Genomic DNA, 27,695 nt, shown 5'->3' with positions numbered 1-27,695 from the left:
GAGGACATTTCACGGAGGAGTGCCCGTAGTAAAATCATGGGGCTGCAAAGATTGAGTTATGACAATCACAACTATCTATTTGTCTCAGTCACAAAAAACTTCCCTTTCATCACCATTAACCAGTTTGCTACGATTCATTGATCTTGTACTTGGCTTATTGCAGTCTTGAATCATAGAAGTAATGCATGAGGTTCAATATACTCTTTGGAAAAGCTATCTAATTGGTTTTAAGTGGAGGCCAACCTCTATGAAGAGAGGAAAATTGGAATGCTTTTTATTCCTGAGCCATTCTTGGATATTTTTGGTAACTAGCTCAGAACTGAATTGATAGGAGGTCTGGGAGTCAAGGACAAATATACTGTGTGGTAAAATGGGGTACAATGAACAAAAGAATCTCACATCCTGATTTGTAATGTTAGCGAATTGTGATTTCAATAAATTGCTACATAATTCAGTTTTTTCTTGTGGTACTTCAATACCCTTATAAATTCTTATTTTTTCTTATTTATTCGTAGGCTAGGCTCGCATTTATTGCCCATCCCTGATTGACCAGAGGGCAGTTCAGAGTCAATCACATTGCTGTGGGTCTGGAGTCACATGTATGCCAGACCAGGTAAGGACAGCAGTTCCTTCTATGAAGGATATTAGTGAACTGGATGGCTTTTTCTTGACCATTGATGTTGTTTCATGGTAATCATTAGACTCTTATTTCCAGATTTTTATTGAATTCATATACTACCATCTGCCATAGTGGGATTCAAATCCTGATCCCTAGAACATTCCTTAGGTCTCTGGATTAACAGTCTGGCGATAACACCACTAGGCTATCACCTCACCCAGTAATAAACATAAGTATAAACATTCTGAAGAAATACCTAATTTTTTAAAGAAATGGCACAGACGAAATAAGCTTACATTTCATATGTTTATTTTACTTCAATTGTTATTTTGCCTCATCTTTTTCAATAGGGTCACAATATACTTGTTGCACAAATATTTAACTAAGCTGTCTTTCTTCATTTTGCATTTGTGTGAATGAAAATCGAAACTTGCCGTCAGTGACAGGCATCTTTGTGAAGTCTATTCTCTCAAGTATAATATGAGGTGCATGATAAACAGACCATCTCCTTAAAAAGAACAAAGTCAAGCACTTGAATCATTTATTTTATGCATAGTTTAAACATTCTACTGTAAACCTTTAAGAATTGGCCCTCATTGGGAATTGCTATTTTAAACTGGACCAATTACAAGCAGCCAGCTGGAAATGGAAATTTATACTTTGATGCCTGCTAAAGGGTTACTGTAGCTATGGAAAATGCAGACAGGGACTGCACTGTGGTAAATAGGAGGACAATATTTTCTTCACATGCAATTAATATAGACATTTCACTGATGGAAAGGGGAAACTGTAACGTAGTTTTCATCCACATATTGTATCAACAGGAAGTAGAATCCACTTCCTTTGCTCTCCTGCCAAAAGTTATTTAAACTGATGATCTTGAGGCAAGTCGCAGCAGAAGCAAGCCAGTCATTTTGTGAGAGTACATAGCGGAGTCCATTTCTTCACCAGGGGTTACTCCTTTTGCACCAACTCGCGAACCAGTTTAAGTCTGCGTAGCACCACTGAAATGATAACACTGCAAAGTCAGCTGACTGCAGTGTCATAGTGCTGCTGGTTTCTTCACGATCGCAACTGCCAGAAAGCTAGCTCTTACTGCTGCAGATTTCCAGTCGCAGTGCGGCAAAGCAGACGCTGCAGCAGGCTCAAAGCAGCAATAGGATTCTTTCACCTGCGCCGCCGGTCTTATGGGAGAAAAAAGCTTATCGGGAGTGAAATAGCAAAAGAAACTGCTTACTAGATTTACAGGTTAATTTTCTTGGCATGCAGTGCTTTCAGTTAAGTAAAGGAACCACACAAAAGGTCTGTGCCCACAATGCTATGATGAGAGCCTTTGATGAAGGATGGCTTTGCGCTCCCTGGCTCTTTATTAATAGTTTCTTGTGCCATGCTAATGTACCTGCACGGTCGGGACAAAGGATACAGTACTTTTCATCAACCATTTCATCAAGGCCTTTTTCTTTGCAACCATGCAGCTTGATGTTCCAGTCTTAGCTCAAATCAAGAATGAATGCAATAACATGGATTGACAACAGTATCTGTCTCTGGCTTTGCACAGATCTCAAATTAGAGGCCAGACCTGCTGACCTACTTCACTTCAAATCATTCCTGGATACAGGGCAGCAGCTGTCTAGTATCAACATCACTAGCCATCGTGTGGAGAATCCCGGGGATTGCAGTACATGTCATGCTGGAGACTGAGGGAAATGGAGTTGTGCACATTTGTATTTCCAATTGCAGTTTCAAGCAGCTATAAAATCCAGACCGTCCAACTGCTTCATCGTTTGTTTGTTTTTTGTCGCTGAGTGTGGATTAAATTGTCTTTTAATATCAGCCTTCCTCTGAGCTTCAACCTCTGGAATAAGTGCATCAACCAGCTTGTTCTATCTAACGGATTTCACTGAATACATTCAATGCAGCTGAGGGCAAAAAATAGCTTCCAGATATAAAGTGTGTTGTGAAAACAAAGGAAGCACTGTACCATCACCTGGATTACAATATTTGCATCACCCCCTTATCCCTGATATAGCTTTACATTTTTCTACATCAGGATCAGGATCTGCAGACATTGCCAGGATGTGGTATCTAATGAGGCAAATAAAACGACAGCCGGTGAAGACTGCGGTATGAGACAGAAGCACATTTAGGATTTTGCCAATTTTATGCATGTGGTATGTGAGCCAGTGCCCCAAGGGACAGGCTCTTAAACAGGGAAACAGATCACAGTCGGAGGAATGAATAAAATGACAGGGGTATTGGAGAGTCTGCAGTGCAGAGTGCCACAGAAACCCTTCACAGTTGGCAATTCCAGCAGCCGCTTAAAACTGAATAATTCATGGATTAAATCATCCCGGACTCACCTTTTGGATAGGCTGGTATGATTGGAATTTTGAATATACATTATACATATATAAAAGATTTTGCATGTAAAATGTCAATTTGGATCTGAAGGGCTGTCAAAAGCTGGGTGCTTCAAATGAAAAAAATTCTTATGATCCTGTGACAATAAGACTGCTAGGAATGCAGTCACAATCTATCACAAGGGAGCATTGGGTGAAATTATATTAGCATGGGTAATCCTAGTGGCATTTTTTTTATTTGTTTGTTTTCCTGAGCTGAGTTCAGATGCTGTAGAGTTTGTAATTGTTTCCATTGCTCCATTACATTACTGCTGTAAGATTAACTCTTTTATTTTCAATGTCTGGTGAACGCATTTTCTGAAGTAGTGTCTGCATCTTTAAACATACAGTCATACAGTGTAAATGGGACCACATTAGCCGAAGAACTGAAAGAGTTAAATAAAATAATCTTTAAAGATTGTGGCACCATAGTGTTGCTTGGCAGTCACTTAAACACTCAGTGCAGACTAGCGCTATTGATTTCCATTGTTCTCATGAAATCCCACCTATAAGCAAAGATGATGGCAACAGCAACTCTTCATGTACAAAATATTTCCCATATTCAGATCTTCTGGAATCTGTCAGAATCAGAGCACTGCTCATTTTCATATAATGGTTTGTTACTTAAAATATTCATTTGTAAAAGTACAGAATATCTACATCTTCCACACATCTGCTTGGAAAGCTGCGCGGGTGAGATTTATCTTCATAAAAACCCTAAACGTTATTATGACAAAATATAAAATTTGCTTACAAGAGAGTAGGATCAATCCTTTGCCCACAAACAGTAAGTAAATATCCCTAATGTAAAGTTGTTTTAATTCTTCTGTTTCCTCTGTTTAATTTAATGCATGTTAACTGAATTATTAAATTCAAAAAGGTCTCAACTTTGGTTGAAAGTAGTTAAAGAAGAATTTAGCATTTATCATTAGCATACTAAAATCAGATTCCAACTTACTATACTGCAGCTATTGTAAAACCAAACAGATTTATCTCAAAACTGTAATATATATCAACAAAATATTATGTTTCTAGATTCTTGTATAATTTGCTATTCTATATTAAGCAAAGCAAATCCAGTATGATACCAAACGGCATTTATACGTAATTACATTTTACATTTAAATGGTGTGGTTTTCCCTCAGTACTAAGGGCAAATCATTCTCTACTGCTTCACAAACATTGGTCCAATTCTGTATTAGCTGCGCAGTTTAAAATTTTTGGCACTCCAGCAAGGAAACACATTCAATGGTTCTTTCATATCAATCAGGGTTACTGGAGACATTGTAATAACAGTATAGTTTGACAATTTTAGCAAAATTAACTTTGAATTACTTTGTGTAGTTGGTGCTACCTTAAATTGATACAGAACAAAAAAGAAACTAAATGATGCTGTCTAAATGTGTTTTTAGTTTTGCATTACATTTTCACTGGTTAACTAAAGAAAAGCTAAACTGATTACATTTTCATGGGATATAGACTGTAACTCATTGTGTGTCTGGAGTCACATGTAGGCCAGACCAGGTAAATACACCAGATTTCTTTCCATAAAGGACATTAGTGAACTAGATTCATTTTTTATGACCATTAACAATGGCTGTATAGTTATTGTTATACCAGCTTTATTAATTCCAGATTTTTTGTTGAGTTCAAATTTCACAATCAGCTCTGATGGGTTTCAAATTCATGTTCTCCAAAGCATTAGTCTGGGATTATAGCACAGTGACATTGCCACGAGATCACTACTTCCCCTAAACTGATTCAGTACTTCAGTGAAAATGGATAACTTGGAAACCTTTTTATATCTAGCTTAGATTTTCAGATCTGGAGTTCTAAATACCAAATGGTATCCATAAATCCTGGTAGGCCAAAAGTTTGCACCCATGTCCAAAAGAGTGAAAATGTTGATTTATGCACCTTCTCCATACTTTGACCTGGGGGTCAAGACTGGATTTTATGGTACTATCATGTTTATCTTTGCCTTTGTGCTTCTATTAGGCCTGGTAGGAGTAATTTACATAGCATAATACAACACAAGAGATAGTCATTTAGTTCATTACACCTGCATCAGGTCTTGGAAGAGTCAGTCGCTTATTCCCATCCTTTTCCTTTTCTACATTCCATAATTATTTCTTTCCTTTTCAGGTATTTATCATTTTTTCTCTTGGTCAATTCGCAACAGTTCTCATTGATATAGCATCTTCAATTTAGAAAGTATCTCTAATCACTTCATATGGAAGCAATGATAGAAACGAACAGTGGACCAATATGAGAATGTTAAGAGAGATGACCAAATGCTGAACAGAATCAAAGAATTGTTATGATGCAGAGGAAGCCATTTGTCCCAAGTGACTGCCCTGGCTATCTGAGCATTTAGACTCAGTGCCAAACTCCTGCCTTTCCACTATCACCTTGGACATGTTTCTGTTTAACCATTTATCTAATAACTCTTGAATAACTCTGCCGTCACTCCAACTTCAGGTCATGCATTCCAAACCCAGATCATTCATTTGCTTCTTTTATCAAATACTTTAAAACTGTGCCCCCAATTCATGATCCATTTATGAGTAGAAACAGTTTCTCCCTATCTACTCTGCCCAGACCCCTCGTGATTTTGAAAACTTCTGTCAAATCTCTGTTCAGTTTCTTAGCTTCCTTCTCACCAAGGCAAACTGTCCCAACTTCTCCAAAAATCCTCATAAATGAAGTTTCTCATCCCCAAAAGCATTTCTGCAATTTCTCCAATGCATTGTCATCCTTCCTATAGTGTGGTACCTAGAACTGTACACAATATACAGCTAAGACCTAATAAGTGACTGATATAGATTCAGTATAAGCTGAATAAGCATAAGCTCTTGCACCCTATTTTTGAAGCCTAGAATATTGTATGCTTTATTAACAGCTCTCTCTACCTGTCTTGCCACCTTTAATGATATATGCACAAATACATCCAATTCTCTCTGCTCCTGCATATCCTTTAGAATAGTACCCTTTCATACTGTCTCCTCAAGTTCCCTGTAAAAAGGTGTTCACCTCATCCCTCAGTACTTTGAACTTCATTGGCCACCTATCTGCACACTCCAGCACCTTGACATATTGTTTTTGAAGTTCTGCATTGTCCTCCTCACTGTTTACAATTCATCCAAGTTCTGTAATGTTCACAAAGTTTGAAATTGTCCCCATATACAAGAACATCTAAATTATTTATATATCAAGAAAAGGAACCATTCAAATATTGATCTCTGGAGAACTCCAATACAAACCTTCCTCTAGCGCAATAAATACCTATTATCAATAAATATTCTCTGTTACCCATCACTCACCAACATTTTTTCCATCTTGTTATTGTCCCTCTTATTCCAAGATCTCTCACTTTACTTACAAGTCTGTTATGTGGCATCATATTGAAGGCCATTTGGAAGTCCATGTACACCACATCAAAAACCTTGCCATTACCAACCCTCTCTATTACCTCTTCAAAATCTCTGTCAAGTTAATTAGACTTCATTTTCCCTTAACAAATTCACGATGACTGTGTGAAATTAACCCACATTTTACTATGTGAATATTAATTCTATGGTGAATAATTGCCTCTAGAACATTCCCCATTATCAAAGTTAAACTGACTAATCTGTAATTGCTAGACTGATCTTTACAACCCTTTTTGAATGGGTCAGATTTTTGCAGTTCTCTACTTCATCAACACGACCTATGAATCCAGGGAAGATTGAAAGATTGTTGACAGTGCCTTGGCAATTTCCATTCTCACTTTCTTCAAAATCCTTGGATGCATCTCAACCAGTGCAGGTGTGTTATCAACTTTATGTACTAACAGCTTATCCTATACCTCCTTATTATCAACATTAAACACTTAAAGTCAAAGGGTCAATAGATCTACAGCATAGAAAAAGGCTATGCAGCCCATCATGTCTGCACTGGTCAAAAACAACCATCTAACAATTCTAATCCCATTTTCCAGCACTTGGTCCATAGCCTTGTCTGCCTTGGCATTGCAAGTGCACATTTAAATACTTCTTAAATATTATGAGGGCTTCTGCCTCTACTACCCTCATAGGCAGTGAGTTCCAGATTCCCTGCCATCAGAGTGGTAAAGATTTTCTTCCATCTCCTTGAAAATGGAGTTGCAGATGGACAGATTGGTGAGAAAAGCATTTTTCGTGCTTGCCTTCAATGGTCAGTATGTTGAGTATAGGAGTTGGGACATTATGATGCAGGACATTGGTGAAGCCACTTTCAGAATACTGCATACAATTCTGGTCCCATTTCTATAGGAAGAATGTTGTTAAACTTGAGAGGATGGAGTAAAGATTTACAAGGATGCTGCTGGGACTGGAAGGTTTGAGTTCTGGGGAGAGGTTGAATGGGCTAGGGCTTTGTTCCCTGGAGCTTCAGAGGCTGAGGGGTGACCATACAGAGGTTTACAAAATCATGAGGGGCATGGATAGGGTGAATAGCCAAGGTCTTTTTCTTAGAGTAGCAGTGTCCAAAACTAGAAGGCATCGGTTTAAGCTGAGAGGGGAAAGACATAAAAAGAACTTGAGGGGCAACGTTTTCACGCAGAGGGTTGTGTGTGCATGAAATGAGCTGCCAGATGAAATGGTGGAAGGTGGTACAATTACAATATTTAAAAGCATCTGGAATTGTATGTGTAAAAGAAAAGTTTAGAGGGATATGGGCCAAATGCTGGGAAATGGGACTAGGTCAGATTGGAATGTCTGTTTGGCATGGACGAGTTGGACTGAAGAATCTTCTTCTGTGCTGTATGACTCTTATCTCCTCTAAACTTGCTACCCCTTATCTAAATCTATGCTCCCTGTCATTGAGCTATCTATCAAGGGGAAAGGTTTCTTCCTGTCTACCCTATTTATGTTCCTCAGAATTTTATACATCTCAATCATGCCCTGTCTCAATCTCCCCTGCTCTAAGGAAAAGAACCTCAGTCTGTCCAATCTCTATAACTGAAATTCTGTAGCCCAGGCAACATCCTAGTAAACCTCATCTTCACTCATGCCACTCATATAATATCTCTGTGAATTAATTTTTGAGAAACTACTTATTAGTGAGCTATTTATGAGTTTTGAAGTTATTTCCTCTAAGTGTGTCAAATTCATCTTCATGTTCATTGAACATTGTCTTCAGTATGTGTTGCATTACAGTTGATTTCTGCTAAGAGGGGTTGGGTTCCTTACACACTACTCAAAGCTTTAATGCCCTGAGATTTCTTTTGTGCAGAATTTAAATTTTCTTTCTAAGTCCATAATCCTTATAGTGACCAAGCTTCCTACCCTGTCACCATTGCCTGGGCAGCATCTAACTTGTAGGTAAAAACAGATACAAAGTGTTCATCTGACATCTCAGCCATGCCTTTGGCCTCAGTATAAGTTCCCTTTTAGGACATTAATTGTCCTCCTTTTACCACCCTTTTACTACTGATGTGCTTACAGAATTTCCCTTTAGGTTAGCTGCCAGTCTTTTTTCAAAATTCTTCTTTGCGTCTCTTATTTGCTTTTCACCTTCCTTCTGAGCCTTCTGTATTTTACTTGGTTCTCAGTTCTTTTCATTTTCGTATGGAGTTGACTTTAAGCAATATCTATAAGGAGAAGATAAAGGGAGGGAATTCCAAAGTATGTGGTTTTGATGAATGAAGGCAAGACCAATGTTTTGGGTAGCAGGCTGGGCAGGGGTGTGGGGCAGGGTGATGGAGTGGTGTTGCACTATTGGTCACAGTTACTTGAAATGGATTTGATTTTCTCTGTCATCAATTTTGAACTCAGTCGAAGCAGATTCTGTGGCAAATAGAGATGAAATTTTAGGATATCACTGATCTCTGCTTGCCCAATATGAAGTACCAGAGACACTCTCAATATTTACTTCTCAGGCCAGAAATGTCTTGAAACTTTAAAATTATTCACTTTCAGTCAAGGTTAATGAGTTTTGGGACCACATCTTTGTTTAGCAAATAATCCCCAAAGACCTGTCTTCAGATAGAAAACTGAAGAATTAGTCAGGGAAAGCTCTTGTTGTAGTTAGATTACTATTTACTTCATTGGGTGATGACATAAATACATCAATCAATTGAAATATTCTAGTTTTCACTTAACTATACCTAAAGTGGTACAGTAATGGATCCCTACATATAAGTTAAAATCAAAATAGGTATTCCTCACATGCACATCTGGTATATATTCTCACAACATTCTGTGTAATATTAACATTTCTTTGAGGAAGTGTTCCAAACTACAAGCACACCCATCGTGTTTGTATTAGAGATTTCAGCTATTTAGTGCTTGCAGTTGTGTTTAACCAAAATGATGGACTAATGAATTCTAGCTTTGCTATCATTAATTGAACAAACCCTTTTTGCATTCATTGATCATTAGACATGTTGCTAATCTGCATTCCAGTAAAATCCATTGAAGCTGAATGATAGACCAAAAAGTTAGTTTTTCAGTAAACCTGTTCCTTTTAGTAGAACCCTCATACATCCTTGACACACATACACAAACACACAGACACATGGAAAAACACACACATATCCCTTCTCTGTCCATCCACCTGGGCTGAAGCAGGCATTTCTGTGTATTGGCATTTAAATTACAGGGAGAAACAATATTGCTTACTTCCACAATAACATCCATTTCTGCTGAGTGCCTTATCCATGCTTAATTTAAGCCTTCGTGAACCTATAAAATTAGCTATGATTGGCAATTTCTATGAATGCCACAAGTCCTGCTCCACAAGGATGCACTGCAAATGAATAGCAACAATGATCTAAGACAATTTGTGAGGATCTTGTACATTTGTCTCTGTAAATTCTAAAGTATTCAAAATCAAGAGTGTCCAAATCATATATTGCAGTAAGTACCATTTATGTATTGCTCCACTGACAGAAGGGCTTTCAGTCACATCAGTTTTATGCTACAGATATCTCTCTGAAACCATCTACAACATTTTTCCTTCGAAACAGAATGTTGTGGGTACCAGTGTCATGCCAAAAACTTAAGCAGAAAGTTGAGCTGAAACTCAAGTGCAATAGTAAGGAATTGATCCACTGTTGAAAGTACTGCTTCACCAATGATATGTTAAACGCTGCCTCTGGTTGTCTCGTCAACTAGATATAAAAGATCCTATCTGAAGAAAATCAGGTCAGTTCTCCCAAAGCAATCTAACATCACTAAAACAAATTACCTGTTTATTACCTCACTGCAGTTTGTGGAACCTCTCAGTTTGGCCATCACAATTCCTATATTACAAAACTAACTGCACAGCGAAAGTAATTCACTAGCTGCAGAACATTTTGGAGTGTCTTGAAAATTTGAAAAGTGTCAAATAAATGGAAGACATTTGTTTGAACCTGTGAAAATCTTTACTGTGAACCATCTGTGAACAAGCAGCATGATGGCTCAGTGGTTAGCACTGCTCCCTAATGGTGCCCAGGACCAATGTTTGATTCCACCCTCAAGCAACTGATGGTGTGGTGTTTGCACAATCTCCCTGTATCTGCACAGGTTTCCTCTGTGTGGTCCAGTTTCCTCCCACAGTTCAAAGATGCGCAGGTTAGATGGATTGGCTATGTGATATGCAAGGTTATAAAGATTAGGTAGTAGGCAGAGTCTGGGTAGAATACTCTTCGGAAGGACGATGTGGACTCGATTGGCCGAATGGCCTGCTTCCATACTGTAGCGATTCTATCTTCTGCCATGCTGTCAATTACTACTCCTAACTCTCACTTCAACATCTTTCAAAATTTCTTGAAGATATGAACATCATGGTTGCAATTTCCTGATTTTCTTTTAAAGTGTGGGGGGCAGGTGGAAAATCCTTGCCTTTGCCTTTGATTTCCTTCTCCTTGCAACCCTACCCTGTGATAAACATAAAAGGTTTCCAAAAAGACTTACCGGGATATGGGGAGACAGTGGGAGCGGGGGATGGGGGAAATGGGAGTGAGGCATATGAGTGAAGGGTGGTATTAAGCATAGGGTGCAAACGTGCAAATCTCTTACTATGAGAAAGCCCGTTTGATTGCACACCAATCATGTCATCAAGAGTCGACAGGCGGAACATAAGTGAGTTTTTGATCCATCACAGGCCTTGAACATTGGTGTCCCCTGGTGCCAGAATCTGCCAGATTATCAGAAAGCGAGAACTTCTGGGTCCTATGTACCGCGGTTGAGATGTATTCCTCAGGGGATATAGCAGTGAGAAGGTAGTGATATAAATTCAAGATTTCTGCACATAAAAGCAAAAGTAAAAAAAAACTGCTCTATTTTATTGATGAAGAAAAATACTCACTGTGTATAATTTCAAGTCATGACTGTATAAACAGCGCATGTTATCATAAAGTAGTTCGGAAACTGAATGTTCTGCTGTGCCAACTCTACCTTGTTACTAAGTAATGATGATTAAGGTTTTCTAAAATCGTACATTAATGTGTCATGCAATTATTTGTACTAAACAGACTGGAAAATCCAAGCTATTTCTATGCTTTTTCCTGCAAAGTAATCTTTCTCCCTTTTTATGGCCTATTATAGATGGGTCCAAAGCAAGAGAAAAACTGTGGTCTTATTGACACACAGTCTCTTTATTTATTGTAATTTCTGCATTCTCTGATCTTGTACTAGAATACAGCGGTGACAAAGCTCCTCCTTCGTTTCAGTTCATACTCCAGTTCTACACCACAACGTCACTCTCCTCCCTGCACTGATGCAAAACTGCAACTAAATTAAATGAACAACACAGGAACAGGCCACTTGACCCAACTGCTCCATGTTACACCACTGCTCTGTACAAATTTCATGTCACACCTCCTTATTGAACCCCATCACCTTAAACTTCTATTCCTTTCTCCCTCCATATGCTTAAAAATATTGATGCTACTCATCTCAATCATTCATTCTGATGGCAAGTTTCACATTTGAATCACTGTCCAGCTGAAGAGCTTTGTTTTATTAGTGAGACCTATATACTTATGGTGCCCAGTTTTAGTTTTCCCATCTTTCCATATTAAATAACCCATGGCTCCAGCCCCAGCTGAAAAACTCAGGAACCATGTTATTTCATTAAATTACTGAAATGAATGAAGTAAAAGCAAATTACTGTGGATGCTGGAGATCTGAAACAAAAACAAAGTTGTGGAGAAACTCAGCAGTTTGACAGTGTCTGTAAAGCGAGAAATGGCCCAGGTCCTGTCTTCCGCATCCCATTTGAAAGTTGGCTGTCAATCAGATGGTTGTACACTCTCCAATCCTAGCACTTGGATATCTGACTACTGCTGGAACGATAACCATTTCTCCATGAGGAGCAGCATGGAGGCTGGAGTGTAAGTTAAATAGAGTAGTTTCACTAGAGGCCAGTGAATCAGAGTTGGTGATGGGATGGGAGTGGGGTCACAACCAAAATGCTCATAGGAGGGGAAGAAGCAAGGGCACCTGATAACTGTGAGTGACTTCCACAGGGCACAGGGTGCCTCAACAGGATTTCTAATTCCCTCCAACCCAAGACGTAAGTCAGATTACCAGGGTTTACCTAATGGTTTCACCACAAGGCACAGCAGCTGCACCATCTGTAAAATATCAGCACTGACAGCTGGAGACTGTCCAAGAAGAGGCCATTAATTGACCACCTGATTTGATGCTACCACCTCTGAGTGAGAAGGATGTATGTTCAAGTCCCACTTGAGGTTCTGAAAGCAAAAATCTAAGCTTTCTTGGCCAATAATTATCCATCAATCAACATTTCAAATGAAAAGGTTGTCTGGGTTTTATTACTTTGCTGATTGTAGGATTCTGCTGTGTGCAAATTGGCTGCTTCATTTCTCATATTGCAACAGTGACCACCTGCTAAAATATTACTTTTGTTTGAAGGTACTTTGGACATCCAGTGTTTGTAAGTTGTGCTATAAAAATGCAAGACTTTCTCTTTACAATTTTAGAATCTTAGATTATCCTACTTGTATTTTCTATTTCATTTATGTTTGAAACAGAGAAAACTTGCTTTTGTACTACATATGCAACAACCCAAGGTCATCCCCAAGTACTTTAGAGCCAGTTAATGCACTTTCAAAGGGTCGTCACTGTAATGATGTCGGAAATGCTTTTTACACAACAATTTGAAGACTCCAATGGAGGCAGATTTTATTCCATAGGCAATGCCCTCTGAACTATAGCAAGAAGAAAATCATGCTTAGAGGAAGTGTGTGTTAGAGGAAATCAGAGCCAATCCCAGTGATGTCCCTGCAGAGTGTTTACTTCATAATTGGCACTGCTGCCTTGGAAGAGGAAGAGCACACAACCAAATGCTCAGGGTAGGATGTCATGACCAATAGTTTTAGGAACCCGTGGCTTAAGCAGTCAATTCAGCACACAGTACACAGAATAGCCTTGAGACATCAAGTAAGAAAGGCTTCAGAAAATACAGGTGCAGGTTGCACACAGTTTTCAGGCTGCATAGTGTATAACAACAGACTGTACCATTTATCTCAACAACTTGTAATAAGTAGCCCAATATTTTAATCACAGACTGCCTCATACTCATTGAGATAGTGTGCTGGAAATCAAGCCTCTCTTGTCCTGGAGCCATCATGAAAGTTAAAGATTTTATGTTTATATATTTTGAATTTTTATATTTTCTTAAACATTTCAATGCAAAATTCCTTAATTTACCTGAATCCTTTTGCACTCAGGTTAAGTGAAAGCAATGACCATCTCCAATAAGACACAATCTAATCATCGCCCTTTGACATTCGTTGGTGGTGTTACAATCACTAAATCCACATTATCACCATCCTTGGGGTTACCATGTTTTGAATGTGCTCTTGTGTCAGTTAACACATGAAATGTGTGGTACGGAACACACCCAAACTGTGTCGACCAACTCTGCCCTGTTTCTGCTGGCAGCTTTCCTTCTAGAGAACACCAGTGTTCATCCCTTGAAGAAAGTTTTCACAAACTCTGTTGGGACACTACAGACAATTACTTTAGTAACCCCAGAAAATCCATCAGGACCTGTGTTGATGTCATTACGTCCCTTGTTTTCACTTCCAATGTTTCAGCAAAGTGCCTTGACTGGCTCTGACCTGGAGTCTGTCAAATTCAGCTGGTTTGTTACATCTTTGACGGTCACAATTGCTTGTCTGACTTTTGGATTTTGGTGCTTTTCAATGTAAAAATGGTTTTATTATTCTGACAACTATTTCAGAAAGAGCATTAACCACCTCAATCTGAGTAAAAGGAAGCACCATTCACTTTCAATAGGAAGTGGAGGTGTTGCAAAGGCTTGACCACAGTGTGAAATGATTAAGGTGTATTGTGTATGTGTCACCAGCAGATATGATTTAAAGAAGTAGAAAGACCAATTGTTGAAACTCTAATGTGAATGTGAGCCTCAAAAATTAATGATCAATTGAAAAATGCTGCATAGATCTATGGCTAATTCACTTCATTCACATACAGTAGCTGCTGAGCAGCACAACTCTGAGTAAATCAGCTGGAGTGCCAAAGCACTGCAACATTGCTCTGCCACAACACAGCAATGCTAACCAATCCTCGACCACTCTCCCCATAACGGTACCCACCATAATACAATATTCCCCACTCCCCCCCACAACCCCACTGAACCACAGACAGTTTTTACCCAACCTCCTGAACAATAGATGCTACTGAACCCTTCCCATACCCACTGCCCTCTCTCACATACCAAATCCTTTGGTGTCTGACAGTCAGAATCTTTTTATTCACTTGTGAAACATGGGTGTTGCTAGCTGCTCTTGAGAAGGTGGTGGTGAGCTGCCTTCTTGAACTGTTGCAGTCCACCAGATATAGGGTGACCCACAATGCCATTAGGGTGGTCATTTCAGGATCTTGACCCAGTGACAGTCGAAGAACAGCTATATATCTCCAAATCAGTACGGTGAGTGGCTTGGAGGGAACTTGCAGGTGGTGGTCTTTCCATATGTCTGTTGCCCTTGTCTTTCCAGATGGAAGTGTTCATGGGTTTGGAAGGTACTTCTGAAGGAGATATAATGAATTTTTGTAGTGCATCTTGTAGATAGTACACACTACTGCGACTGAGTGTTGGTGGTGGAGTGGATATTTTTGGATTATGGTGCCAATCAAGTGGGCTGCTTTGTACTGGATGGTGTCAAGCTTGTGTGTTGTTGGAGATGCACTCATCCAGGCAAGTGGGGAGTTATTCCATAACACTCCTAACTTATGCCTTGTAGATGGTTTACAGGCTTTGGGGAGCCAGAAGGTGAGCTGCAGCATCCCTAGCCTCTCACCTGCTCTGTAGCCACTGTATTCAGATGGCAAGTCTAGCTGGGTTTGTGGTCAATGGTAGTTTCCAGGATGTTGATAAATAGGCAATCACTGATAGTGGAGATGGTCATTGCCTGGCATTTGTGTGGCACAAATGTTACTTGCCACTTATCAGCCCAAGCCTGGATATTGTCCAGATCTTGTTGCATTTGGACATGGACTGCTTCAGCATCAGACGAGTCATGAATGTTGCTGAATATTGTGCTATCATTGATGAACATTCCCACTTCTGGCCTTATGATGGAGGGAAGATCATTAATAAAGTATCTGAAGAAACAAGGTAGAGTATAAACTTGGCAACTCTCAGGGCAGTGCCCTGCACACCCTCCAACATTTCCAATTTCCACCCCTCAAATTTTGTCCCTCCCTTAAGGCCGTTCAAGCCTCAGTACCAACCTGTGCCAGAGTAGTAGTGCCCTCGGTCTGCGCTTGTCAGAAGAATCGTTAAGTGACCATGGAGGTTTTATTTGGAATGAATGAAGGAGGACAATGATGTTGGGGTTTGGGTTGGGATGAGGATCATGATTATATTTGAGGAAAGGACATTTATCAGTATTGTGATGAAGAGGGGGATCAATGTCAGGGGATTGGGAATGTAATCACTATCAGGGAAAAGGAGAATTAATCATTGTCAGGGGTTTGGGGCATTGACCCACTGTCAGTTTTAGGGAGGGTTATTTGAGCTTTTAGTGCTGATCATCTGATCATCATGCTGAGTTTCAAACCAAAAATAAATAAGCCCTCAGAAGCTTCTCCTGGTGTGACATTTTCTGTTCAAAACTTTAGATCTGTTGAAATCCGGAGTCCATCATCATATTTTCTCAATGTAACCTGCCAAAAAAACTATCTCGGGTAATCACTGACTATTCTTTTTTTGAAAACCAAATTTATTCAAACTCTGATATGCAATTGATCCCAAGGCTTTTGGGCAAAGGATACCCAACCTATACCTCTAAGATTATAAATTAGTCTGTATAATAATAAGTGGATGGTCTGATTAAGTTATCATGGTTAAACATTTATAGTTTATTGACTTGGAGTAATTTCCAAGCTTATACTTTGGAACATGCAAGTTGGAGAGAATATTCAGAGGAAATGTTACTGAGGTTAGTTGAACATCATGCTAACTAGAGGGATCCAGCTATGTCTTCTTTACTTATGTCTCATTAAGTACTACCAGATAATGAAACAGACTGTTGAAGTAATTCTAGCATTTGGTCATCTATCACTATCATGTCATTTTTCGGTTCATTTCATTTTGGATATGTTATTTATAAAATAATTAATTGTCACTTTTTAGCAGCAATGTTGGCTATGCACCTGACTAGCAGTTAAACAAACTTCTCTGGGAGCCGAAGCTATTATCCTGTTCCAAGAATGAATTATTGTCATTTGAAAACTCACTTGTAGAAAAAGCCATTGTGATTATTGTGAACATAATTCCTGGAGTAATATGTGATGGCAATATCTAAAGACTGCTATATTTGAATTACGGTATACTTCCAACTAGAGGACATAGGTTTAGGGTGAGAGGGGAAAGATATAAAAAAGATCTAAGGGGCAAGTGTTTTCACACAGAGTGGTACGTGTATGGAATGAGCTGCCAGAGGAAATGGTGGAGGCTGGTACAATTGCAACATTTAAATGGTATCTGGATGGGTATATGAATGGGAAGGGTTTGGAGGGATATGGGCTGGGTACTGGCAGGTGGGACAAGATTGGGTTGGAGTAGCAGGTCGACAGGGGTGAGTTGGACTGAAGGGTCGGTTTCCATGCTGTACATCTCTATGACTCTACTTAATTCTAATTACAAGATAACTTGAAATATGTGATTATTAGTTTTATTTTATTTGAATGATATGACTTTGTTCTGTTAGGAATAGAATAGATTCCAATTCTACTTTTTTGTTAATATCTAATTTATTAATATAGTTCACAATGTCAATTGAACACCAATAGTTATTGCTAAAGCCATGTCTCCTCTGATAAATGACAATCAAAATTGGAGGTTCATAAAATTATACAGTACAAAAGGTCATCTGACCCATTATGTCTGTGCTGGCTCTTTGAACGTGCTATCCCCTGAAATTTAAGTATATTTCCTTTTCAAGAATACGTCCAATATCCTTGTGAAAGTAATTGTTGTTGTGGGAATCTATGCCCACTGTTGTTTTAGGCAATGCATTCTACATCATGAGCAACTTGTAGCATAAAATTAATTCTCTCCATTTCCCCCCGCAACTAATCCAGGTTCTCCTGCTAGCTATCTTAATTCTACATTGTCCAATTATCAATCCTGCTGCCAGTAAGAAACAGTTTGTTCCTGTCAATCCTATCAAAACTCCTTCTGCATACCTCAATGAAAACTCCTCCTTTAGGTTATCTGTGTCAATGAAACAATTCCAGATTCTCCAATGTCTCCAAATAAGTTCTGCATTCCTGATACTGTTTTAGTTTATCGTTTCGCCAAGCTATGCAACTTTATATAGTATTCTCTATTTAGCCTCAAACAGGAATGGCAAAATTCACAAATACTCATTAAATTTATTGGTACTCCTTGCCTTTCAAAAACCAATGTTTATGTCTGGTGTGCTGCTGACTACATCCCTTGTTAATTCAGTGGCCAGTGTATCATCTGCAGTGAACTATGAGTCAAACATGCTGGGCTGAATCTTACGTTTTTTTGGCTGAGTCAGTTTTCAATTTCACACTTCATGGGTTTTTCTCCACATTGCCTCGTGAGTTTTGCTTCATTAACTACCTACCCTGCTCCTATGACACTGTTCTCATATCATTGTAGCTCAATTCTTTCACTCACCATTGCCAGAAGAACTCACTGCTCCTTAGATATCCTGGAATGGATCTACACCTCTGCCACCATAGCCATCTTTAAAAGCCATGGTGCATCTGGGCAACTGATGTCAAATCCGGAGCTGCCCTGCACAGTTTGTGATATTTGCCTTGGACCTGACAGATAAGTGGAATTTGGCACCTCACTTTATGGATGAAGACCTGAAGATACTGATAGACAAGATGGTACAGAGGAGGACTGTCCTCTTCCTCCAGGATCAGCAAAGGAGACCATGACACGACATTCTACTGACCTGGTCTGAGATTACCATCTGGCTCAGTGCCTTCTTGTCTTCTGGAGGATTGCCGAACAGTGTTGGAAGCCTGTCAATGATTTTCTGTGCTCCATTAACGTAAGTGCCATCGTCTTGTCTCTGCTACGTATCACTGTTACTGTGCCCATCTCCATGAAAGCTCATGCCTGACCACTCTCATTGTATTCAGCATCTTCCCTCACTCACTCTCACCTTTCCTCAGAAGCTTCCACATTACTAACCCTGCATGGCCTCTGTGCTGCCTATTCACTCATCACCTGCACCAGTGTTATCAATTGTGCATATTGCTTGATACCTCCCTTTCTCTCATTTCAAAAGAAAATAGTCCACAGTAGGGCAGGTAGAGCCCTTCAAGCAGAGTATCCTGAGTGCAAGAATAGGGATGCTATGCTTTACCTATACAGGCCATTAATGAGATCGTGTCTGAAGAACGATGTATAGTACTGTTCACCATACATTCAGAAGAATTTCAAAGAAGGTTTACTAGACTAATACCTGGAGTGAGTGGATTGTATTATAAGGAAAGATTAGACAAGGCTAGGCCTGTATCCTCTGGAGTTTAGAAGAGTTAGAGGTGACTGAATTGAAACATAAAAGATCCTGAGGGGTCTTGTCCAAGTGGACGTTTCCTGCTATGGGAGAATCTAAGAATAGGGATCATAGTTTAAAAATAAGGGAGTGCCCATTTGAAACCAAGATAATGAAACATTTTTTTCTCTCAAATAGTTGTAAATCTTTGGAATTCCCTGAAAAGGCAGAGGATGCAAAGTCTATAAATATTTTTGAGGCAGATAGATTCTCGATCACCAGGGAGATGAGAGATTATTGGAGATATGCAGGAATCTAGATTTGAAATTAAAATCAATCAGCCATAATCCTATTGTACGGTGGAGCAGGCTTGAAGGACCAAGAGGCCTACTCCAATTCCTTGTTCATATATACTCTTGACCGCCCCAAATTGCTGACCAACCTGACAAAGCCCCTGCGCCGAGTGCAGACACTGCCCCTACCATATATTGCTGAAATACCTGACTGAAGGGCATCTCCCTTCTCTTAACTGAGGACTGCTGATAACCATGCCAGGGTTCCTGGCTTTGGGCCTGGGTTGAACAGTGAGGCAAGATAGGAGTTCTTTGAGCCTGGTAGCTCTGGCTGAGGGAGCAAATTGCAAAAAGCAAGGTAAGGCAAAGATGTTGTGAGTATCCAGATAGATTCAAGGTGGGTGAGCACCTTGTTGCCAGTGCACCCTGTGGTGCAACATGGCTGTGAAGCAGTATGTTTCAAGCATGCAGAGATGGGACACATTGATGCAGAGAGGCTAGCAAATGTCTGATGTGGACAAAACTCTATCACTCTATCACACACTTCTACCGCCTTCTCACCCCCGAATGAAAGTCACAGCTCCAAAACCAGTTTCTGTGAAAGTGGGCAAACAAAGCAGGGAACTCTCACTACCTGCCTCAAAAATAAAAATTGAGCCCCTAGTGTTTTGTATTCTCTTTCACCTCCAGTAATAAGAGAATGCTGTGGCATCAGAAGTGCCATTGTCTAAACCAAGTCTTAAACTAAGGTCTGATCTCTTCCAAGGTAGAGGTAAAAAGTTCAATGGTTCAAAGTTCAAAAGTTCAATGGCATTTTTGCTTCAGAGACCAAAGTAAAAATGGCTGATGAGCAAGATAAGGAGATATTGAGAGAGATGATCAATAACTTTGGGCAAAGGTGTAGGTTTGAATTAGATCTTAAAGGATGAACTAGAGGCAGAGACTGAGAATTCTAATACGTATGGTTTGGGCTGCAAGTAAAGCTGTAATGGGTGTTTAAACATGAGTATGAACAAGAAGATGAAGAAAGGAATATAGGTTTCAACGGTGGTGTTGGGGTACATGTTGTTATACAAGAGATCACAGAAATAAAGGAAGGTAAGGGCACAGATGCATGGGTTTCTAAATTCAAGACATTTACAAACTAAATGCCAATGTAAATCACTGAGGGTAGTCATAATTTGGAGTGAGGGAAGTGAGATGGACAAGTGGGACTTCATGGAGAATAAGGATACAAGCAGCAAAACTTTACAAAGACTGGCATTTGGGAGGCCAGCAGCAAAGAGAGCACTGGAATAGATTGGTCTGGGGTGACAAAGGTTTGGATGGATATTTCAGCTGCAGATGAACGTGCTACATGACTCTATGATACTGAGAGAAGTGATATTACAGAGGGAGATGTCAACCAAATGAAAGACAAGATGGGTTAACTCAAAAAATGGCAATGAGCTTAACATCAGATTTTGTGGATTGTGAAAGGAAAGGAAGTCTTAAGTCAGAAAATAATTTCATTGTTTTTTTTAAATTGTAGGAAAAGTTCCAGGTAAGAAATAGTGCAATGAGTCAGTTTCCACAGAGTACATAAATATTTTAGTTAGCAGTGACCCAAACTATGATATTGATTAATGCAATCCAAGGCTACCAAGTTTGCTACTGCTGGCAAATATCTTGTTTGTAGTATGCTAAGACCAGTTTTGAATCTTTTCCCTTACCTTCATGTCCTGGAAATGACATTGTGCAATAGTAGCATGGAAAAGATGGAGTAAGTTATTTACCAACTTCATCAGAGTTGCAGGAAAAATGTTTCATGTGAGTAAGCTAAGCGTTCAGAGGTTTTTAACTGCTCATTAATTTCCAGATCTGACTCTATCGCTTGGGAAGTTGGGGAAAGGTCTCAGACTGAGCAAATATCTAAGTGTGATCTCATCAGTGTCTTGTAGTGCAACCTTACGACTATATGTCTGCATGATCTACTTAAAGACTTATCTTTTATTTGCCTTACTAACCATTGCCATATAATAAAAATGCCTATCATGTTTAATCATCTATTGCTGTCAGCCATCACACCATGTCAGCTTTCTGCTATGTGAGATTGTGATCTCAATTCTCTTGCTATGGACCATGATTTTAAAAATGTGTTACTGGAAAAGCGCAGCAGGTCAGGCAGCATCAAAGGAGAAGGAGAATCGACGTTTTGGGCATAAGCCCTTCTTCAGGAATATGGACCATGATTACACACTTTTATTAGAAAGGAGGAAAAACAACTACTTCTTTGAATCTATACGATCTATTTCAATTGCATTGAAGAATTTGCCATACAATTATAGCAATACAAACACTTTTTTTCAGATTTTGAGATATATTGATATGCACTCGGGTATACAGTACAGGGCGTAATTTCAGAGTAAGATGATACAAAACTCATCATTTAGTCAAAAGTGAGGAGTATTGTTGAGACTTTAGAACAGTAATGTACATCAGATAAAATGTACCACAGAGAAGTATGATCCATTTCGGTAAGAAGGGTGTGGAGAAGCAATATAAATTAAATATTACAACCTTAAAGAGGGCTAGTAGTCCAAGGACCTGGCAGTATACATACACAAGTTGTTGAAGATGCCAAGTTGATAAGGCAACACAAAAGACATTGAGATCCTTGGCTTTATAAATAAATGTATAAAGGCAAGGAAATTTTGCTAATCCTTGATAAAATATTGGTTAGAGTTATTGGGCTGAATTATAATTCAAAAGGCAAGTTTATATTGAGGCACTTAAAATTCTAACCTGTTGATTGACCCAAATCCACTTCAAAAATGGCCCAATTCTGACTTTAATTAGGCTGAAGTTTGGGCAAATTGCCAGCCAGACGTGGGTTGGAACTTTAAAACTTTCAGATTTTGAGGTTCATTGCCATGCCGGTTTTCAAATTTAGCTGCTGTATTGGGAAACCCAGCAATTTTATTGAGCTGGATCTGCAAAGTATTATTTTCATTCCTACCTCCTGCACCCAGGTATTTGCCTGAAAAGTCTTCAAGGTTTTCCAAGGACTCCGATGATCAACACAGACCATTGATTCCATCCCCTATCATAAGGTCTCTGACAAGCACCCCCAGGCTGCTGAAATGTCAGTCCACCACCTCCTCCCCTGTCCAATTGGCCCCTTTCTCATTCTGATTAATCACCCTCCCAAACAACCACTCCTTCACACCCTGGATTGACACCCTGGGTATGGCTGTGGACAATGATCAATGACATCTGTGACAACCAGGTGAAAGGAGTGATTGGCTCCTCTCTTTTTCCTCTTAACTAGCTCCAACAAAATTTTGATTTCATTTTTGGAAAGGAAGCTAATAGACTAATAATTGTCCATGTTTAATTGATCCAAAGTAAAGGAAAACCAATTCCAAGATTTTAAATGAAAGAGAATGGAGATTTATTACCTATTAAACCTAAGAAAATAAGAAAACTCAACATCAAACACATGCACAAAAACATAGGTATTAAAGCTTGCTAAGAAGAACAGGGGTGTGTGGAGGGAGGGGGGATTGTCTCGTTGAAACAGTAAGATAAAGGCAGTTGCAACTTGAAGATTTTAGATTCCTTAAGTTGCAAACATTGCGATGGAATACTCCCCATTTGTCTGTATAGGTGTAGCTTCAACAATGCTCAAGAAACTTGACATTATCCAAGTCAAAGCTGCCCGTTTGATTGGGACTACATCCACAAACATCCACCTCCTCCACCACTGACCCTTAGTAGCAGCTGCGTGTGCCATCTACAAGATGCGGTGCAGAAATTTGCCAAAGCTCCTTACACTGCATCTTCCAAACCCATAATCATTTCCATTTAGAAGGACAAAGGCAGCAATTACATGGGAATACCAACAACCTTTGCTCTATCCTGACTTTGAAATATATTGCCTTTCCTTCGGTGGCACTGGTTCAAAATCCTGGAACCCTATCCCAAATATAAATTAAATATTACAGCCTTAAAGAGGGCAAGTAGTCCAAGGACCTGGCAGTATACATACACAAGTTGTTGAAGATGCGAAGTTGAGAAGGCAACTGAGAGTCTAACTTCAGCACATGGACTGCAATGTTCAAGAAGGCTGCTCACAACCACCTTCTCAAGGGCAACTAGGGATATGCAATAAAATGCTGGCTCAACCAGTGTAGCACACACCTCAGAAACAATTTTTTTTTAAGTGTGAAATACGAGTCCTTCCCAGGCTGTTGTCCTGTCTTTCAACAGTGGCAAACCTTGCAGATCAACTTGGTTTGTTAGTAAATGGTGGTTTTTCAACTGCTGCTGATTTCTTAAACTGCAAGAGAGATGGACAGAAGAATTTTCAGTATCCTTGCTATCGTCAGTTCATGTTTTTTTCTCTTTCCTTTGCTACTCAAAACAAGCTACTACAATATGGTTATCTATATTCCTTTGCCTTTTTCAAATCAATATTCTGCGGTTAACTTCACATATTCGAGATGAAAAGTTGTCATTCAAGTGTAGCTGAAACAAGAAATGCAAACTTCTTAGCACCAACTAGGTTTCACTGCCTCTTAATTAAAATGCAACTGGTTTTGTATATTCCATGTGGTTTGCTTAGGCTTGTCAGGTGATCACACTTAAAATTTAAGACTAGTTGCGTTCTTTTTTGAAACAATTTTTAGTTCATGACAGTCTCATATAAAAGACAAATGGTGAAAGCTGCATATAGATAGTTCATTTTCACTACGACTGTAACAACAACAATCACATTCACAGTTTGCAGTGGAATCCCAAATTGCAAATCTCTCAGGACTTTCTGATTGACCCATTCCCTGCAGATCTGCTCAGGACAAAGTCTGCTCTTTTTTATTTCTGGACTTGGAACTTCAGGTAGAATGACAAGCTCTTGGGAAGGATACAAAGGAGATTTACTTGTGTGGTTCCAGCAGTGAAAACCTTAAGTTATATGCCACCTTAGGGCAGGAAAGGTTAATGGGAGATTTTCTAGAAGAGTTCAAAAACAATAAGGTTAACAATAGAATAAATATGGAGAAACAGATTCCAGTGGCAATAGGGTTGGCGGTTGAAGCACACAGACTTTATTGGCAAAAATAAGCAGAGCAGCATGAGGGAAAAACAATTCACAAAAGAGGTGTCAACAATTTAGAAAGCAATATTCGGAGAGCAGTGGAAGCAGATTTAATGAAAACTTTCAAAACAGAATTTGATAAATATTTTAAATAGAAAACATTGCAGCACTAAGAAAAGAGCAAGGAAGTAGCAAAAGAGTCAGCACAGGCACTGTAGCCCAAATGGCCTCCTTTTGTGCCGTATGATTCAATGACATGATAGCAGAATTGGAAAAGAATTCAAACACTGCTCCTCACTGGTGACAACTATGTTTTGTTTTAAATGATCAAATAAAGCTGACTAGATAATCAGTACATCACAGTCAATAAATAGGAACAATGATTTAGAAAGTTACAGTAGTTTGGCAGATGCTTTGCTCAAGTCCCTTTTTTTATTATAACCAGGTTTCTTTTACGCTTCCTGCTCTGAGACCATGAGGTTTGTTTAACCCAAGAATGAATAGATTTGATCTCTGACCCTCATCCAAATATCTGACTTCACCACCTTCTTTAATTTGCCTCCCAGTTCGCAGAATACCCAAACATGCCTGCTCCAATATAATATCCTAAACCTCCACAATGTATAATTCCCCTCACTTACCTGGCATCTGCTCCTCAGCTACTGTCCCATTAAATAGGCAGTCATACTGTTTGGCTGTCTGTCAGTTGGAAACCTACTGAACAATTTGATGCCCTGCCATTTAATTTTTTGGGATGTACAGGAACCTACGCTTCCAGGTTTTCCAACAAGAAATTTTAACCTCCTCAACAACACTTTCTCTTCACACACCCAAATAAGTACTGGGGACAAACTGTTTCAAGGTGATTTGTCTTCCATGAGGGCAGCACAATGGCTCAGTGCACTTCTGCCTCACAATGCCAGGGACCCTGGTTCAATTCCACCCTCAGGCACCTGTCCGTGTGGAGTTTGTACATTCTCTCCGTGTTTGTGTGGGTTTCCTCCAGGTGCTCCAGTTCCTTCCCAGAGTCCAAATGTGTGCAGGTTAGGTGGATTGGCCATGATAAATTGCCATAGTGTCCAGGGATGTACAGGTCAGGTAGAGTAGCCATGGGAAAAACAGGATCGCAAGAAAAGGAGAGGGGGATGGGTCTGGGTAGGATGCTCTTCCGAAGGTTGCTGTGGACTAGATGAACTAAAGGGCCTGCTTCCACACTACTGATTCTGTGTGGCAGATTCAAGTCCCTGTTTTTGCATATTTAAGGTTTTATCTCACAGTGAAATCTCAGGTGGGTGATTAACCTGGGATTTTCCTAATGTTAGCAGTAGAGTTGTTGTCCCCTAAGCAGCACTTCATGAATTTATATCAGAGGATATCTCTAGGGAATGAATTCCTTTCACATTTCATGGGCTACTAAGTATCTGCCAATTGCAGCAGTTTCAAATCTGCTTTTGTGTTCTTTCACTGAGTTGTATAGAACGTATATGCTTGCTGAGGTCCGAATTTGATAGCAGTGTACCACTATTCAAGGCAGCTGAGGCAGCCCTGACCAACATGTCAAAGGAGTCAGTTTACCACATGATTACTTCCACTTGTTCTTTTTAAAAGTTCTCTCTTTTTGGAAATCCCATATTCTCTGGCTGATTCAGTCTCCTACCCTTCTCCTATAGCTTCTCCATGTTTCACCCCATGAGAACTGCAATTCTCTTGGAAAAAAGAGTATAGAGGCCGAATCAATACCAAAGCAGAAAACATTTAAAAAGTGAGCAAAGAGAGCACAAGTGGCATTGTTGGAGGTAATTTAAGACAGGAAATAACAGCAGTGAAGGAGAAATGCCACAAGCACAGTTAGAAGAGAACTGAAGGCTGATATTCTTTCGGTGTATCTCATCAACTTATTTCAGAATATCAAATCAAATAGTTTCGTCAGTTTGAATGAAGTCACTTGTACAATGCATGCATGAAGGCATACTTGATGTTCTTACTGTGTTTTTTGTTGTTGTGTGCTTTTGTGATGCAAGTCAGAAGAGCTGGTTCATTATAAATTATATGCTATGACACATATTACATCAATGTTTCTGGTTTACAGCGTCTACAGTTCTTTCAGTTTTTATTTAGTAAATCTGTGGAATTCTTCACTGCAAAACACTGTTGAACCAGGTCATTGAGTATATCCAAGTCTGAGACAGACAGATAATTAATCATTAAGGGAATTCAGGATGTGGTGAAAAGGCAGGGAAATGGAATTGAGGATTATCAGATCAGTCATGATCTCATTGAGTGACGTAGCAGCCTGAATGGGCCAAATGGCCTACCCCGTTCATATTTCGTTTGGTGAAGTTTGAGTGAAGCTTTAAGCTTTGTGTGTTGATGGTATCATACATTGTCAGAGATTGTAACAGGACAATGTATTACACTGATATAGTGATTGAAGGGTTATTTTAAAAATATTTTAAAATCTCAACTTATAAACGCTTTTTACACCAAGAAGAATGTGACTCATATGCTACAATAATGTAATTCCTCATTACAACTCGGCAAAATGAAGAAGACTATTTAAGCTTGCTAATTTGGCATCCACATGCCACCATTAAATTCAGCTGCTGATGCATTAGCTTGGAGATGGAACAGCCATGGGTGTAGGTTTAATTGAAAACACAACAAAATACAATGTTGTGACATTGGTGTTTTACAATCTTGTTTGTGCTAACATTTAGTATAGAAAATAAGCTGCAACTTACAGCATTCATCTTAAAGTGCATCATCTTCACAAAGTGTTTTTGTTCTGACATGGGAAGAGCTCAGAGTAGCAAGTGTCATTTACAATATTATTTATATTTTTTGTCAAAACAATAATTTTTCTCAATAGCTTTTCAAAATGATGGTACCTCCTTAATGAGCACCTTGCTCAGAGTATACAAATTTCATTTAAAATTGTTTTTGAGTACGTTGAATTACTTTGAATGTCTTTGGATTCATATGCACTTTACACACGCACAGTTTATATGATGCTATGACTATAAGACCAAACGAAATATGAACGGGGTAGGCCATTTGGCCCATTCAGGCTGCTACGTCACTCAATGAGATCATGACTAATCTGATAATCCTCAATTCCATTTCCCTGCCTTTTCACCACATCCTGAATTCCCTTAATGATTAATTATCTGTCTGTCTCAGACTTGGATATACTCAATGACCTGGTTCAACAGTGTTTTGCAGTGAAGAATTCCACAGATTTACTAAATAAAAACTGAAAGAACTGTAGACGCTGTAAACCAGAAACAAAAGCAGAAATTGCTGAAAAAGCTCAGCAAGT

The 27,695-nt window shown here is 39.3% G+C and overlaps 1 long non-coding RNA gene across 4 annotated transcripts in view; it reads left to right on the top strand.

Annotated features, from left to right (window-relative positions):
* LOC140465070 (uncharacterized) overlaps nt 1-27,695 on the top strand; it is a 109,592-nt gene that overhangs the window by 57,432 nt on the left and 24,465 nt on the right. For all 4 annotated transcript variants that reach the window (XR_011955063.1, XR_011955064.1, XR_011955062.1 and 1 more), the window contains one exon: nt 516-613. This is a non-coding gene — a long non-coding RNA (uncharacterized lncRNA). The remainder of the gene's footprint in view (nt 1-515; nt 614-27,695) is intronic.

This window comes from Chiloscyllium punctatum, chromosome 41, assembly GCF_047496795.1.
Source record: "Chiloscyllium punctatum isolate Juve2018m chromosome 41, sChiPun1.3, whole genome shotgun sequence".
NCBI classification, from domain to species: domain Eukaryota; kingdom Metazoa; phylum Chordata; class Chondrichthyes; order Orectolobiformes; family Hemiscylliidae; genus Chiloscyllium; species Chiloscyllium punctatum.
This window is presented reverse-complemented; position numbering and strand designations above follow the sequence as displayed.